The 13,918-nt window shown below is 37.7% G+C and overlaps 1 protein-coding gene across 1 annotated transcript in view; it reads right to left on the bottom strand.

The window, feature by feature from the left end:
- PAIP2B (poly(A) binding protein interacting protein 2B) overlaps nt 1–13,918 on the bottom strand; it is a 31,685-nt gene that overhangs the window by 12,188 nt on the left and 5,579 nt on the right. The gene's annotated exons all lie outside the window — the stretch shown is intronic.

The following is a 13,918-nucleotide window of genomic DNA, read 5'->3' as shown; positions in this document are numbered from 1 at the left end:
GGACCATTGCCAGTAACCTCCCTGACTCCCGGTTCCAGAATTTCATGTAACAGTCTCTTTCTGTTCCCAGCTCCTCTCCAGTTCACATCCACCATGGCTGCCCTCTAAGAGCACAGTGTTTCTCTAACCATCCTATTTTGACCTTTCACGTTCATTATTTCACTTGATTCCATCCATATCAAGGGATATCATCAAGAAATTCTAGCGTGTAAGGACAAAGAAAATATCCCCAAAGCTTCCAGAGATGGGGGAAATGCCTGGTTACATAAGAAGGATCATGAATCAGAATGGCTGCCACGCTGTCAGCTACTCTATGGAGAGGCCCAAGTCACAAGGAACTGAATCCTGTTAACAACCAGGTGAGTGGGCTTAGAAGTTCAGCTTCTCCCAACTGAGGCTTCAGAGGAGACAGCCATCCCAGCTGACAGCTTGACTAACTTCATGAGAGACTGAGCCAGAGACACCCAGCTAAGCTGCTCCCAGATTCCTGACTCACAGAAACTGTAAGATAATAAATGTTTGTTGTTTTAACCTGCTAAGCTTTGGGTAAGTTGTTACACAGCAATAGATAATACAGGCATTCAATAAACGATGACAACTAGCTCTGCCATACAAACCACTAGTTGCCATATCTTTCCTGTTATCTATCAAGAGGACAAATGTGCAGCTTGAAGTAGGTCATTGCTGGAGAAGTTCTTCAACAATTTGACCTCAACAGTAGATAAAAGAGTTTATGTCTGGTCTATGTCTATACTGCATTATGAAATCTAAGAACTATTTGAAACTTACTCCCCCTCCACCTCACTTTCCCTCTTATATACAGGCAAACATGCTCAAAATGGAAAATTACAGTAGTCATTTTGGCTGAAGATGGGAGAGCATGTAGGCCTGTTCATAGTCAAAATAGGGGTGCTAAGGCCTGCCAAGCATTTGATTTAGCACTTTACCATGGTCAAGGGCTTGTGTCTAAAATATCTGGCTTGAAATAGAGACCTCCATTCCCAGCCATAACGAACTTCAGGACTTTAAATGTATCTAGGCTATTTCTAGAATACATGCTTCATCAGTTCAACACTTTGAACATCCACAACTCAGATCCAACATGCTCATACCAAAAACTAGCTATTTTTTGAACGTAAATGAGATTTTTCTGAGGCTATAAACCTGGATTGTGCCCATGATAATAGCTTGACTGTGAAGAATACATGGGACTTTAAACTAAATTACCTGGAAAAAAAATCTATTGAGCAGTTGATATAAAAACTAGTCTCTACTATTCTGTTTACTACAGTTTCATTAACTTTGTTTAGTCTGGTTAATACCATTTTAAAATCAAATATTGTGGTAACAGTTTTAAATTTTATTTCAGTTCAAATATGCTGCCACCAGATTCAGGTTTTGTCCATTCTCAGTTGCATCTCAGCAATTCAGGTCATTAGATGCACTTGGTCATTAACATCTGAGTGCTATTTACCCTAGGCACTGTGCTTGACTGGTGCTTTGACAGGGTACAAGTTCCTTGCCCTGGTAGCATTTATATTCTCTCAGGAAAGAGACATGCAAATAATTAAGAATAAGTATGATCCATGTCATAAAAGCAGAAGTAAAAGGGACTATTAAAAAACAACAGAAGGACCCAATCAAGTCCAGAAGTGGAGGATGGTTAGGAAAGGTTTCCCTGAGCAAGCAATATTTTTATCAATTCCTGAAGAATATAAGTTAGCAAGCAATAGGGAGAAGAGGGAAACGCATGTGCAAAGACTCAGAGGCAGGAAGGAACTTTCAGGAACTAAAAGAAGGTAGGTATGCATACCGTTGGAGGGCAAACGAGAACCACTGTGAGAATGGCAAGGAAGAGGGGTGAGGTTGCTGAGGCAGACGGGGCCAGATCATGTAGGACATTAGAGGCTACATGAAGGCTTCTGGATTTCATCCTAAAACCAAGGAAAGCCATTAAAAAGGGTTCTTGGCAGCACAGAGACATAATTCAATATATATTTTGAAATCATTCACGCTGCCATATGGAAAATGGATTGGAGAGACAAGAGTGGATAATGGCAGACCAGTAAGACAGTTAATGTGTTAATCCAGAAGAAAAAAATGGTGGCTGCCTGGATTCACATAATGGCAATAAGAAGAGAGTAGGCAGATTCCAAAACTATTTTAGGTTATTCTGGGTGACGAACTGGAAGTGAGGAGACAGAGTGAGGGAAAATATCAAGGATAACTTAGGCACAAGCAACTGGGTGGATGGTAATGTCATTCACTGAGCTAAGGAACTCTGTGGGAAGGGCAAACTTTTCTTAGGTGGTGATGGAGAGTGGGGGTAAAAAGGGTGATGAGTTCTATTTTGGACACTTTTAATTTGGAATGCCTCTGAAACACTCAAATGGTGATGTTAAGTAGGTTGTCTACATGCATCAAGAAAAGGAGAGGTCTGGCTAAATACAGCAATTTTGTGTAGTTGTTTATATAAATAGTAACATAAGTCATGGGACTAGAAGATGTTGCCTAGGGAGAAAAGGCAAAGTGAGATGAGAAGAAGGTCCAAGACCCAGATGTGCTGTATATAAACAATTTAAAAAGTCAGGTAGAGGAGGAGGAGAATACAGGAAAGAAAACTGAGAAGAAGAAGCCAGAGAGTTGAGAAGGAAACCAGAAGAGTGTGGAATCACAGAAACCAAGAGAAGACAGAACCCCAATGTAGTGAGTTGAATGGTAGCCCACAAAAAAGACATGTCCAAATCCTAATCCCTATTACCTACGAAGGCTACCTTATCTGGAAGAGGGGTCTTTGCAGAGGTAACCAAATTAAGGACCCTGAGATAAGTAGATCATCCTGGATTATCCCAGTAGGCCCTAAAGCCAATGATAAGTGCCCTTATAAGAGAAAAGCAGAGGGAGATTTGAGACAGAGAGAAGGAGGCAATGTGACCATGGAGGCAGAGGTTAGAGTGATGTGGCCTCAAGTCAAGGAATGCCGACAGCTACCGGCAGTTGAAGAGGCAAAGAACAGATTCTCCCATGGAACCTTCAGAGGGAGTCCAGCCCTGCTGACACCTTGATTTTTGACTTCTGCCTTCCAGAACTGTGAGAGAATAAATTTATGTTGTTTGTAGTAATTTGTTATAGTAGCCACAGGGAACTAATACATCCAGTAAGGTGGGTGTGTTGAGGCTGCTGAAAGGCCAAGAGGAAGGCTGAGAAGCGTCCAAAGAATTTAGACCCTTGGAGGTCTCTGATGACCTTTATTGAGAAAAGTTTCCACAAACAGAACTGAGAGAGAAAGCCAAGTTGAGGAGGTATGAATTGCAGGTGACGGGAAGCATTAGACAGTTCTTTCAAGGAGTCCGGCTGCCAAGGAAAGGACAGACACTTGAGGGGTAAGAGGTCCCCGGAAACTATTTTTGAAGACTAGAGAGTCTAAAGCATGTTTAAATGTTCACAGAAAGACTCTAGTGGAGAGGGAGAGGCTACAAATAAAGAAGATAGAAGGAATAACTGATAGTATAGGCCATGGGAAGGCAGGAAGATTTGGCTTTTTTGTTTTGTTTTGTGAGGAAGATTGGCCCTGAGCTAACATCTGTTGTCAACCTTTCTCTTTCTGCTTGAGGAAGATTGTCACTGAGCTAATATCTGTGCCAGTCTTCCTCTGTTTTATGTGGGACACCACCACAGCATGGCTTGAGGAATGCTGGGTAGGTCTGCACCCAAGAGCTGAACCTGCGAATCCCGGGCTGCCAAAGCAGAGCACACAAACTTAACCACTACACCATCGGGCCGGCCCCTGTTTTTTAATTTTTTGAATAGCTAATACACTCATGTGATTAAAAATCTAAATGCCTCGATTCTTAATTAGTTAATAGATAGTTGCATGGTGAGCATGAAGTCAGAGCCTAGGGAAGAAGAGCATGGAGAGAGAGGTTTTATCCATTACTAAGGCACAGGAAACATCCTTAGCTCACGGCAGGAGATTTCACTCTCCTAGTGGCAGGAATGCTTCTGTTGCTGCCTGAGCAGTTGCTGGATAAACCTATCAAACGCCAGCATTGTGACTTTCTGTTTTGTCTTCTAATTTTTTGCAGGGTCATATACATGTGTCTGTGTAGACACACAGACACACACACATATACTTACATATACATTTTAAAGCTATATAAGAAATAATTTTATAAAGGCTTTTAAATTCATGTAGAATAGATTTTTAATATGCCATGTTATACTTTATATTAAAATAATTTCTCTGTCTCCTTGCTTTACAAAGTCTTCTACCAAGGAAATAAACCCATCCACTTTTCTCTATCGTTTGGCGGGAAATCAAGGTGGAAAGGAGGCAGGATGAGTAGCTCAGCTTTTTGGGGGGTAGAGTGAGAAGGATACATAGGATGTGCATATAGAGATTTAAAAAATAGGTTCCAGGTCAATCTCTAATTAGAATGATCTTGTGCTCTCTATTTCCACTTCATCTGTTCTCAGAGAAGCTGCATGGACTTTAACAGAAAGAAGGAAGTAATCACCCTGTTAAGCTTTCCTATCTTGACCTCAGTACACAAATGCTCCATTAGTTATCTTCCATTTGATGCAAGAAAAGGGCTTGCAAGTAGAATATCAATGCGCTTGTTAAGCACACAAAAAAGTGAACTCACCTGCAATTAGAAGTTGACAAGAAGCTTTCAAAAGCTTATTAGTTGACAAGAGGAAAATCACTTGGGTTCCCTAACAGTAAAACACATTAAAAACAAAACTAAATTACAAACAGAAGTATCTTCTAAATTCAACTCAAGGCTGCCAGATTAGAAAGACAACATAACCAGAACACAATCTTTCTACTATGGTTTAAAATGTGTCATATACTAACCCATAAATTTGTCCTACTGATGAAAAGGAATCTGAAAATCTGAATACAGACACTTTGGGAAGAATGACAACGCTGAACTTAGTTACTCCAATAGTCTACTCCCTGGACCAGAGCCAAGAATACAAAATAGAAGCATACTCAAATAGGACTAAGGACGCATTTAGCAAGTGTTGAGAAGGCATATTCCTATCCAGTGGTTCTCTAGAGTACAAGAGAATCACTTGGAAGCTTTTCCACAATCATACCTTTCAGATATCATGATTTGTTAGGCTTGAGTCAAGGCCCAACATTTGTATTTTTGCTTGTTAACTGCTATAGGTGATTCTGATTATAGAAAGACTAAAGACTAAGAACAATTCCTCTAATACAGGGGCAAACTCTACGTGGAACAGTCCAAATCCCAATTACCCTAAGTTTCACATCAGCAGTTCCCAAATTGGTGAATGCTCTATGCTTAAAAAAAAGAAAAAAAAAAGGGCCAAGTAAATTCATTGCTCTGAGAAGTCCTATTTAACTTTAACTACCAAGCATTTCCCTAATTAATTAATTGCCTTAATTATTTATTTATTATCTATTTATTACATTTTTAATCTAACACCTATTAACACCTCACAAACTTTTAGAAACGATGGCTCAAGGATGTTCTGTGATATTACTATTATCCTATTGGAAATGTACAGAACAGACATAAAATGCACTCCATAAAGCATTCAAAGGCACTTCCAAAGGTAGAATGAACAGACTTGATGATAGTCAGAGGCAAGCTCTCTGTACCCCGGACCTGTGCTCAAGTTCTACTTCCTCCCAGGATAACATCAAATGATGGCCATCATAGGAACTTTGACTTCTCCATATCCAGGTCCGAAAAGATATTACATGCTATTAACAGGGACATCTTGTGAACTGAAGTCTTAAGCAGACAACATTTCATCAAAACCATTCCTATGTACGAATTACTACATATGAAATACGTGTAACTTTTTTCAATAACAAAATGAAGGCCTCTGTCTTAGACTGATCTGATGACAGTTTAACTTGTTTTTTTTAAATGCATAATACTATCAGAAATGTCACTATAGAAGCCTGAATACCATCTCTGCCTAAGGTCTCCCCCACTTCCATCCCTATTTCACTTTTGATTACATGTATATATTCAAGTGAGAATTACTCATTATTTGTTTTGGAAACAATCTATTTATAACCTTAGAAGTTTCTTGATGGCAAGAATCAAGTCTTTTACAGCTTCTAGCATGCCTCTGTGTACCCACTGAGTCCTTAATAAATAATTTGTTGACTAACTGCCATTTCTAGAATGCCGTATTCTAAATTTCATTGCCTAGCAGGAAGCCCATGCTCTGAGGGGCTAGCATATTCGCTGAGCACTCTTCATTGAGTATTAACAGTTATTCCCCAAAGCCAATGACATCATCACTCAGGAATCTGTTTTTGGCAGGCTAAATTACCCTTGAGGGGAAAGAAATTCCTACTTCTATTCTAGAAAATGTTTTTCTATGTTCTTGTTTACTGTATTAGTGTTTAATAACACCATGTGGCTATAACATTCCTCTCATGAACTATCAGCTAGGCATAAAAGCTTGCCACAGTGGAGTTATCTAAACTAGAAGAAATACATACTGTGGATCCCAACAAAAATCACCAAAAGGGACCACATGCTCACTTTATTTGATATATTTCTACAGAAAAGGATTGTCTACCACGGAAAAGTGGGGAGAAAGGAGCTGAGCAGTTTAAATACATATGTAACCAGGCAGAGAAAACTTTATTCACTAGAAGTCTTTTCAGGAAAAGTACCATTTTGGGTGGGACAAACTCCTTGAAAATTAACTTGGGATAGAAGGAGAGTCCTTGAGGAGCCAGGGTAAGAGCAGAACTGTTCTATGGGAGAAAGGGGAATGTTTCCCTAGCTAATGGAAGCACAGTGCTGGAATAAAGAAGAAGAAAAATGAGTCTAGAGTGGGACATTTCACATAGTGAAAGGCCTCCCATGCGTAATGTGCTCTCTACCCTAAGACTTTTAATTTTCAGTGAAACTAGTAGAGCCAACTAAAGCTTAAGAGCCTATGGATTTTTCGGGTGTGGAAACTATTGAAAAGGCAGGATTTGATGTCTAAATTGTGAGGGCAGAACAGAAGTAGGTCATGAACTGGGGAAGTGTTTGAAGCAAGTTTACCCAGATCCTCAAGGGAAAGAGAGGGCTCCAGAGGACAATCGAGCTACAAACAAGAAACAAGTGATCTACCCAAATACGAGGGAAAAAGATGAGAATAAAATAACAGCTCTTCTAAGTACTTCACTAACATTCTCTCTCTTAATCTTCACAACAATCCTATGAGGTATGTGCTGCTATTACCCCAGTTTTTCAGATGAAATCTCTGCCACTTCCTCTGAAATGTTATTAAACACCTTGCCTAAGGTACAATCCAGTAAGTGCCAGAATTGGAGCCTAAGTTTAGGTCTTTCTGTTCCCAAGGCCCATGCTCTTAGCCACTACCCTATACTCTCACACCTCCCACTTTAGCCCAGAATGGCTATGAGATAAAACTCTGATTTTTCTCAGATATTGCTAAGGGGAGTGTGGGAACCAGGCTGAAGAAAAATGCTATTCAACAAAAGGACTACGTCTTTGGAAGGAAAATACAAACAAGGTCATACTATATGCTAGTGTGTTTAAATCAAAATAAATTATATTCTCTACCATAAACATACCACAGCTCCATTTAATTTGAAGCTTGCTGGCACTTTTAGGATGAGAAAGCAGACTTCCAAACAGGTCTATAATCCCTTATGCGCAATTACAAAATCCAAAAAGCTCTAAAAACTAAAAATCTTCCATATGTTTCATGTCAAAACTCAGCTGACACTAAAACTTGGCCTGAACTGATGTGAAGTTATATATAGCCTTCATTTATCCCACATAGTGTGAATACTCCTGTTTTGCTCAGAAATATTAATGTGTATGACTAACGGTGCTGCATGAGACTACTGGGGCATTACATAACACACACAGAAAGTGCCTCTCTAAAATCTGAAAAATTCTAAATTCCAAAACTCATCTAGCCAAAGGTTTTGGACACTCTATGGACTTGTATTCCAAAGCATTTTAAAAACAATTCCCAAAAATGATTAGATCAGAGGTATTCAATCTTTAGGATTTCACCACCAATAGGTTTTCAAAAATACTTTGACAACGTAGGATTAGAATAATTTTTTTAAACTAAGTAAGGATGGTAAAAATATCCTTATCAACATCATTTTATAAAAGGTATTTTGAGACCAAAAAACACAGGAAGACCTCAATTCAATGCAAAAGACAATTCTTTAAATTAAATGAATTTAACTTTATGAAAAACACTATTTGGTCCTAACTTTTCTTATTTTACCACAGGCTGGTGAAAATTCAGCTGACACCAACACTGGTCTGGTCACAGGCATAGAGCCCAGCTAGCTACATAAAATTACTTCAGGAAGTTGTTAAAAATGCAGACTCCCAGGCTCCATACTAGCAGATAATGATTCACAAGGTCTAGTGGTGGGGCCCCAAATCTATATTGTCTTTTAGAAAGCTGGTGGGTTGTTTCCAATGTGCAGCCAAGCTTCCGAACCACTGGTCTAGTCTGTGGGATCCAGTTCTACTCTCCCTTCCTCACCCAAATTGTTCTCTGAGAGGCTAAGGGGAGCAACATAGGGATGTTTCCAAGTAGGGAGTCTGCCCAACTGACTGTTTCTAATACAAGTTATTTCTCCAACAGTCAACGCTGGACCAGCTGGTCAACTTGAAAAATGAGGCTGTTAGCAGGGGAACAATAGACATTACGTAGTAGACGAGTGAGAAAAACTTGTTGAAGCAAAACTCCTCTATGAAAAGGTATGGCTTCCAAAGTTTCCTTTCTCTTCAACTCAAAGATTCTATATAAAGCCTAAGTTCAGCATAGGTATATTTGTCTTTAGCTAAAATAATAATAATTTAAAAAATATATATGCGTGTGTATGTGTATTATACATATGTGTGTATTATATACGTGCATGTCTATGTCTATCTACTTATCCCTTCATAGCTGTCTCCCGTGTCCAGCTTCTATGCTAGGTCTATGATTTTGGCCTTTTTTTTTCCATCTTCAGAGGGACTACAAGGATTACTAGTATTACTTCAAACAATACGATGACAAATCACTAAAACAATTAAAAACCCATAGCATGCTTGATGTTTTACGTAGCAGACTACATTCTCCAACATTCCAAAAAGATAAAATAATTCTAGAGATTTCTCTATTTTTTGGAAAAAGTTTCTTATTCTCTTAAGTCACCGTTTAAAAGAAATCTTAAGAATGAACATAGCTAATACCTGTAAAAACACAAAACTTTCCATCTAATAAGGACTCAAAGTTCTTTCCCAGTTAAAAAAATTATTGGACCCTTCTAAAGCAAGGCTAAATGGTAAGGGACGGGGGAGACAGAAAGGACATATAAACAACCCCTACTCCCACGGGGTTAATCACTAAATCCTATTTGACCAGAATCCCTTGGTCTTTAACCCTTGCAAACAAAACGGATTTCTTGCACGGTATTTGTCTAGGGCTTCCAACCATAAAACAAGAATTGTGTTATGTCACTGTGTACTGCTATTTACCTGAACTCATCACTATGTTGGCAACAGAGGGTTGAATCTTTCATGATTTGCTCCATAACCTGTCCCCTTCTTATACTCCCAGACCAAATTCAACTTTCTTCTGGAACTAGATTACCAGTATTTACAGTTACTGTACAGCAGTGGTTCTCAAAACATAGTTCCCGGCCCATCAGCATCAGTATCACCTGGGAACTTGGTAGAAATGCAAATTCTCAGACCCAGATCTATTGAATCAGAAACCAGGGGTGGGGCCCAGCAATCTGTGTTGTAATAAGCCCTCCAGATGATTCTGAAGCATGCTTATATTTGAGAACCACTGGTACACAGCAAGTAGAAAAATGTGTTTCCTTCTGTAGATACAAAGCCAGGGGTACTATATATTCTATCTTGATATGACAATAAAGACATCTAATTAGAAGACATAATCTTCTCACAACTCCTACTCTCAATCTAGTGTGTTTTATTTTTATGAGTTAAATAAGAAAAGCCTCAATCAGAGATTTAGTCTGAAATGTATACTTAACAGGCATTAGATCCCATCCAGCTCTGATTTCATACAATACCATTTACATCCTCTTACATCTAAAGCTTGAAAAAAGAATCTTCATAATATGAACCTCAGACACTTCAGGAATTCTATATAATAAAATATGAACTAGGTATGAATATATCAAACTTACTAGAGAAGAAAAGTTCAATTATTTGCTACATCTTAGAATTGCATTCAACGGAGAATTAAAGTTTAGGATTTTTTTCACCTTCATACCTCCAAGTTAATAGAATTAAACCAGAATATACTATTCTTCAAAAGCTTCTAGCTAGGCAAAGTTTTACTATATTACTTCTTGCTTTCAGTGGGGATAAAGCAGAGCCCTGGCAGGCACATTTCGTCTGTCTGCAAGGCTGCAGAACAACATAGTTACATCTGTCCAACAGTATTAAAACAAAGGTGCCGTAAACCCTGAAGGTGAGTGTCATACATCAGCACTAGCCTACGTAATAAAAAGACACCAAAACCACTATCATCAAACAAAAGTAAGCTCTCACTAGGTAATTACGTTCTGTTCTGCCCCTGTTAACACTAAAATCGCTATGTTGAAACTTCACCTCCCCTGAGATTATTGCATTTTAATGGATGGGTGAGACCAGTCTATAGTTCACAAAGAACCTACTTTCAAAAAGCAGGTAATTCCCATGCAACTGTTTCACAGTACAAACAAAAGGAGAGAGCCTTCTAATGATTACTACACAAGTAGCTCAACACATTAAACACAACAAAAATAGCATAAAAGAAAACCACAGACCAACTTCCATGCTACAAACACATACTTTCAAATGAAACGTGAGCAAATAAAATCAAGCAATTTATTTAAAAATAAAACAAAACAAAAACATTTTGATCAAATAGGGTTCAGCCTGGAAATGCAAGGATGGTCTAAAATTAAGAAATATAAAAATGTATTTTGTATTAACAGGCAAAGGAAAAAAAAACCTACATGAGTACCTCAATAGTTGCCAGAAACATATATATATTATGATTCTACTTTTAAAAATGTTTATATGTATAAAAAAAGTCTAAAAAGCAAAAAAATCAGAATGTTTTGGGTAGCAAAATTAAAGATCATTTTTATTTATATTTTTTCTGAATTATTATTTAAGAGTATGGTTTCTTCTATAATCAGGGAGAAATGTTATTTTCATTTACATATTTAAGTCTTTTCTTTTTCCTATTCTTTCTCAAGTACGTGTGTCAAATGACACTAGAGGGCTTGACTTCCTGCCGCATGAGGCGGTCAGCCCACTTTTGGGATGTGCGCTAGACAAAGCTGCCCTACCTTCACTTTTTTAAAGGTCCTTCTGTAGGAACACAGAAAAAATATAATCAAGTAAGTTTAAAAATATGAAAAGTGTGATTACAATTGCAAATAATATGGATGCATATGAAAAAATACCGTAAGAGAATATGAAAAAGAAAGCAGCTATTAAAGCAACAGAGACTGACATCTGGAAATGTTGTTTTAAATTGCTTTATTGTTCTCAAAGTATTTTTAAAATACACAAAACTGAGTAAAAGGAGAAAAAAAAGGCTGCCCACCCCTTCCTGGGGCCACTTTTCCAATCTTTGCTACTGTTGCTATGTATTCACCTGATACCAAAAAGATGATAGCCCCTCAGATCCTTTTTTCTTCTCTTTCTCATAATCTCATTTCATTCATTCATTCATTCATTCACTCATTTTTTGAAGAGGTAATACAAACACAATTCAAAAAAATGTTTACATATATAAATATATACAAAGACATATGATGAAATCCCATTCCCACTCCCAGTTCTTTTATTGGTTACTTATACATCATTGCAGAATTTCTTTTTGCAATTACAGCAAATACGAATGTATATTCCTTCTCTCTCTCTCAACACAAACATTAGCAGACTAAACACACTGTTCTATACCTTGTTCCTTTTCTAAAAATCGCAATATATCTTAGAGCTCTTTCATATCAGTACACAGATCTTCATTCTTGTTTTACAACTGTACAATATTCCATGGTTTTGGATGTACCAAAGTTTATTTAACCAGTTACCTGTTAACAAACACTGGAGTCATCCCTATCACGCTATTACAAACAATGCCAAGCATAAACACATACATACATCAAGTTCATTTCTGAATGAGCCTTTCATGAAGCTTCTGAAGTGGTTCAGGATATTAGACTACCACAAGGTCACACGTTCACCAGGCTGAGAAGTTAGCTTCTTTTCTGGTTCTCATATACAGCAATATGTAGCAAAAGACTTAATAATTCCTTGAACCAAGCAATTGTACTCTTAGGGGACTTATGTCACAAAAATAAAGTGACTAAACAAAACACCCAAGATGAAGCCATTTCTATTTTAAAAAAAGCATACATACACACATGCATATGTATGAATATGCATAGAAAGTATTAAATATATCCATCAAAATGTATGGTGGATCTAAGGAGAACTTTGTAGTTTTTCCCCCCTTTTTGCCTATCAATACTTTTTAATTTTACAATGGCAAATATGTACTATTTCTGCAATATAAAATTAAAAACAAAATGTTAATTCAAATTAAACTGGATACATTCCTTCAGTCTGTCTTGTATCTGTACAGTGCTTCAGAGCTCATAAAGTACGTTTATGTGCATCATTTAATTCTTACACTAACCCTATGTATTTTCATTTTATCCAAATGGAAAAGGAGGCAAAGATGGTTAGGCAGTTCTGCCCAAAGTCATTCAAATAGAAAGCTGGCAGAAACAAATTTCAAACCTAGATCTTCTGACTTCAAATCCAGTGTGCTACAAAAACATGATCGCTGCTTCCTTAATTTTAAGAATACCTTGAGAGTTAATCACATAATCAGAATTTGATAAATGAGTTAAAATTACACAGCATAAGGCCTCAGTCCCTAATGCTCCTATGATCAGATCTCACTGAAAGGAGAACATTGACATACAACTCCCAAAACTCCAAAGTCAGAGGAGGCTGTGGGTTTTCAATATCCTCCTCAATAAGACACCTAACTGCCAAACTGTAAGTCTAATATGGGCTAAAAAGCATGCATAAGAAAAGTAGCATCCTCTTAAGCTGGAAGATTCTCACTTTGAAGACAACCTTTGCCTTTGCTACCAGCATAGACTCCTGCTCTGGTTCTGCAGCACCGCGGGGTGTCTCCAATCACCTTATGGAATTTCAAAATATGAATAAGCCATACTTTTCAGGGGAGGGGACGATTAAGAATTTTTTAAAAGTTTGGGACTTACTGACTAGGATGATAATAACTTGGCTATTCTCTCCAAATGTCTCCCCTTCTTTCCTATAAGATTATACAGGTTATTTTACAATGCACATAGAGATCACTGATAAATCTTGGTAATTAAAAAAAAATATATATATATAAATATACATATATATATATATATATATATATATATATATATATTTATTTTTGGTAAGGAAGATTGGCCCTGAGCTAACATCCATGCCAATCTTCCTGTATTTCACATGCAGGATGCCGCCACAGCATGACTTGATGAGCAGTGTGTAGGTCCACACCTGGGATCCCAACCTGTGAACCCCAGGCTGCTGAAGTGGAACATGCGAACTTAACCACTATGACACCAGGCTGGCCCCTGGTAAAAATATATTTTAACTCATCATTCCTCAAACTATGTCTCATATAATTCTGCTCCAAAAGATGTGTAGGTATACTGCAGAGGGGAAAAAGAGAAGTCATGGTCAAATACAATGTACCCCTTTTGGAGATCCACAATTCACAATGGTCATTGACATAATAAAGGCTCTAGAGAGGTCCTGCATTACAGAAACCTTTGTTTAACTCAGTTTATCTTGACAAAAAATTCTACTGTGGCATAATTATTCAC

Source organism: Equus asinus, chromosome 6 (genome assembly GCF_041296235.1).
Source record: "Equus asinus isolate D_3611 breed Donkey chromosome 6, EquAss-T2T_v2, whole genome shotgun sequence".
Lineage (NCBI taxonomy): Eukaryota > Metazoa > Chordata > Mammalia > Perissodactyla > Equidae > Equus > Equus asinus.
This window is presented reverse-complemented; position numbering and strand designations above follow the sequence as displayed.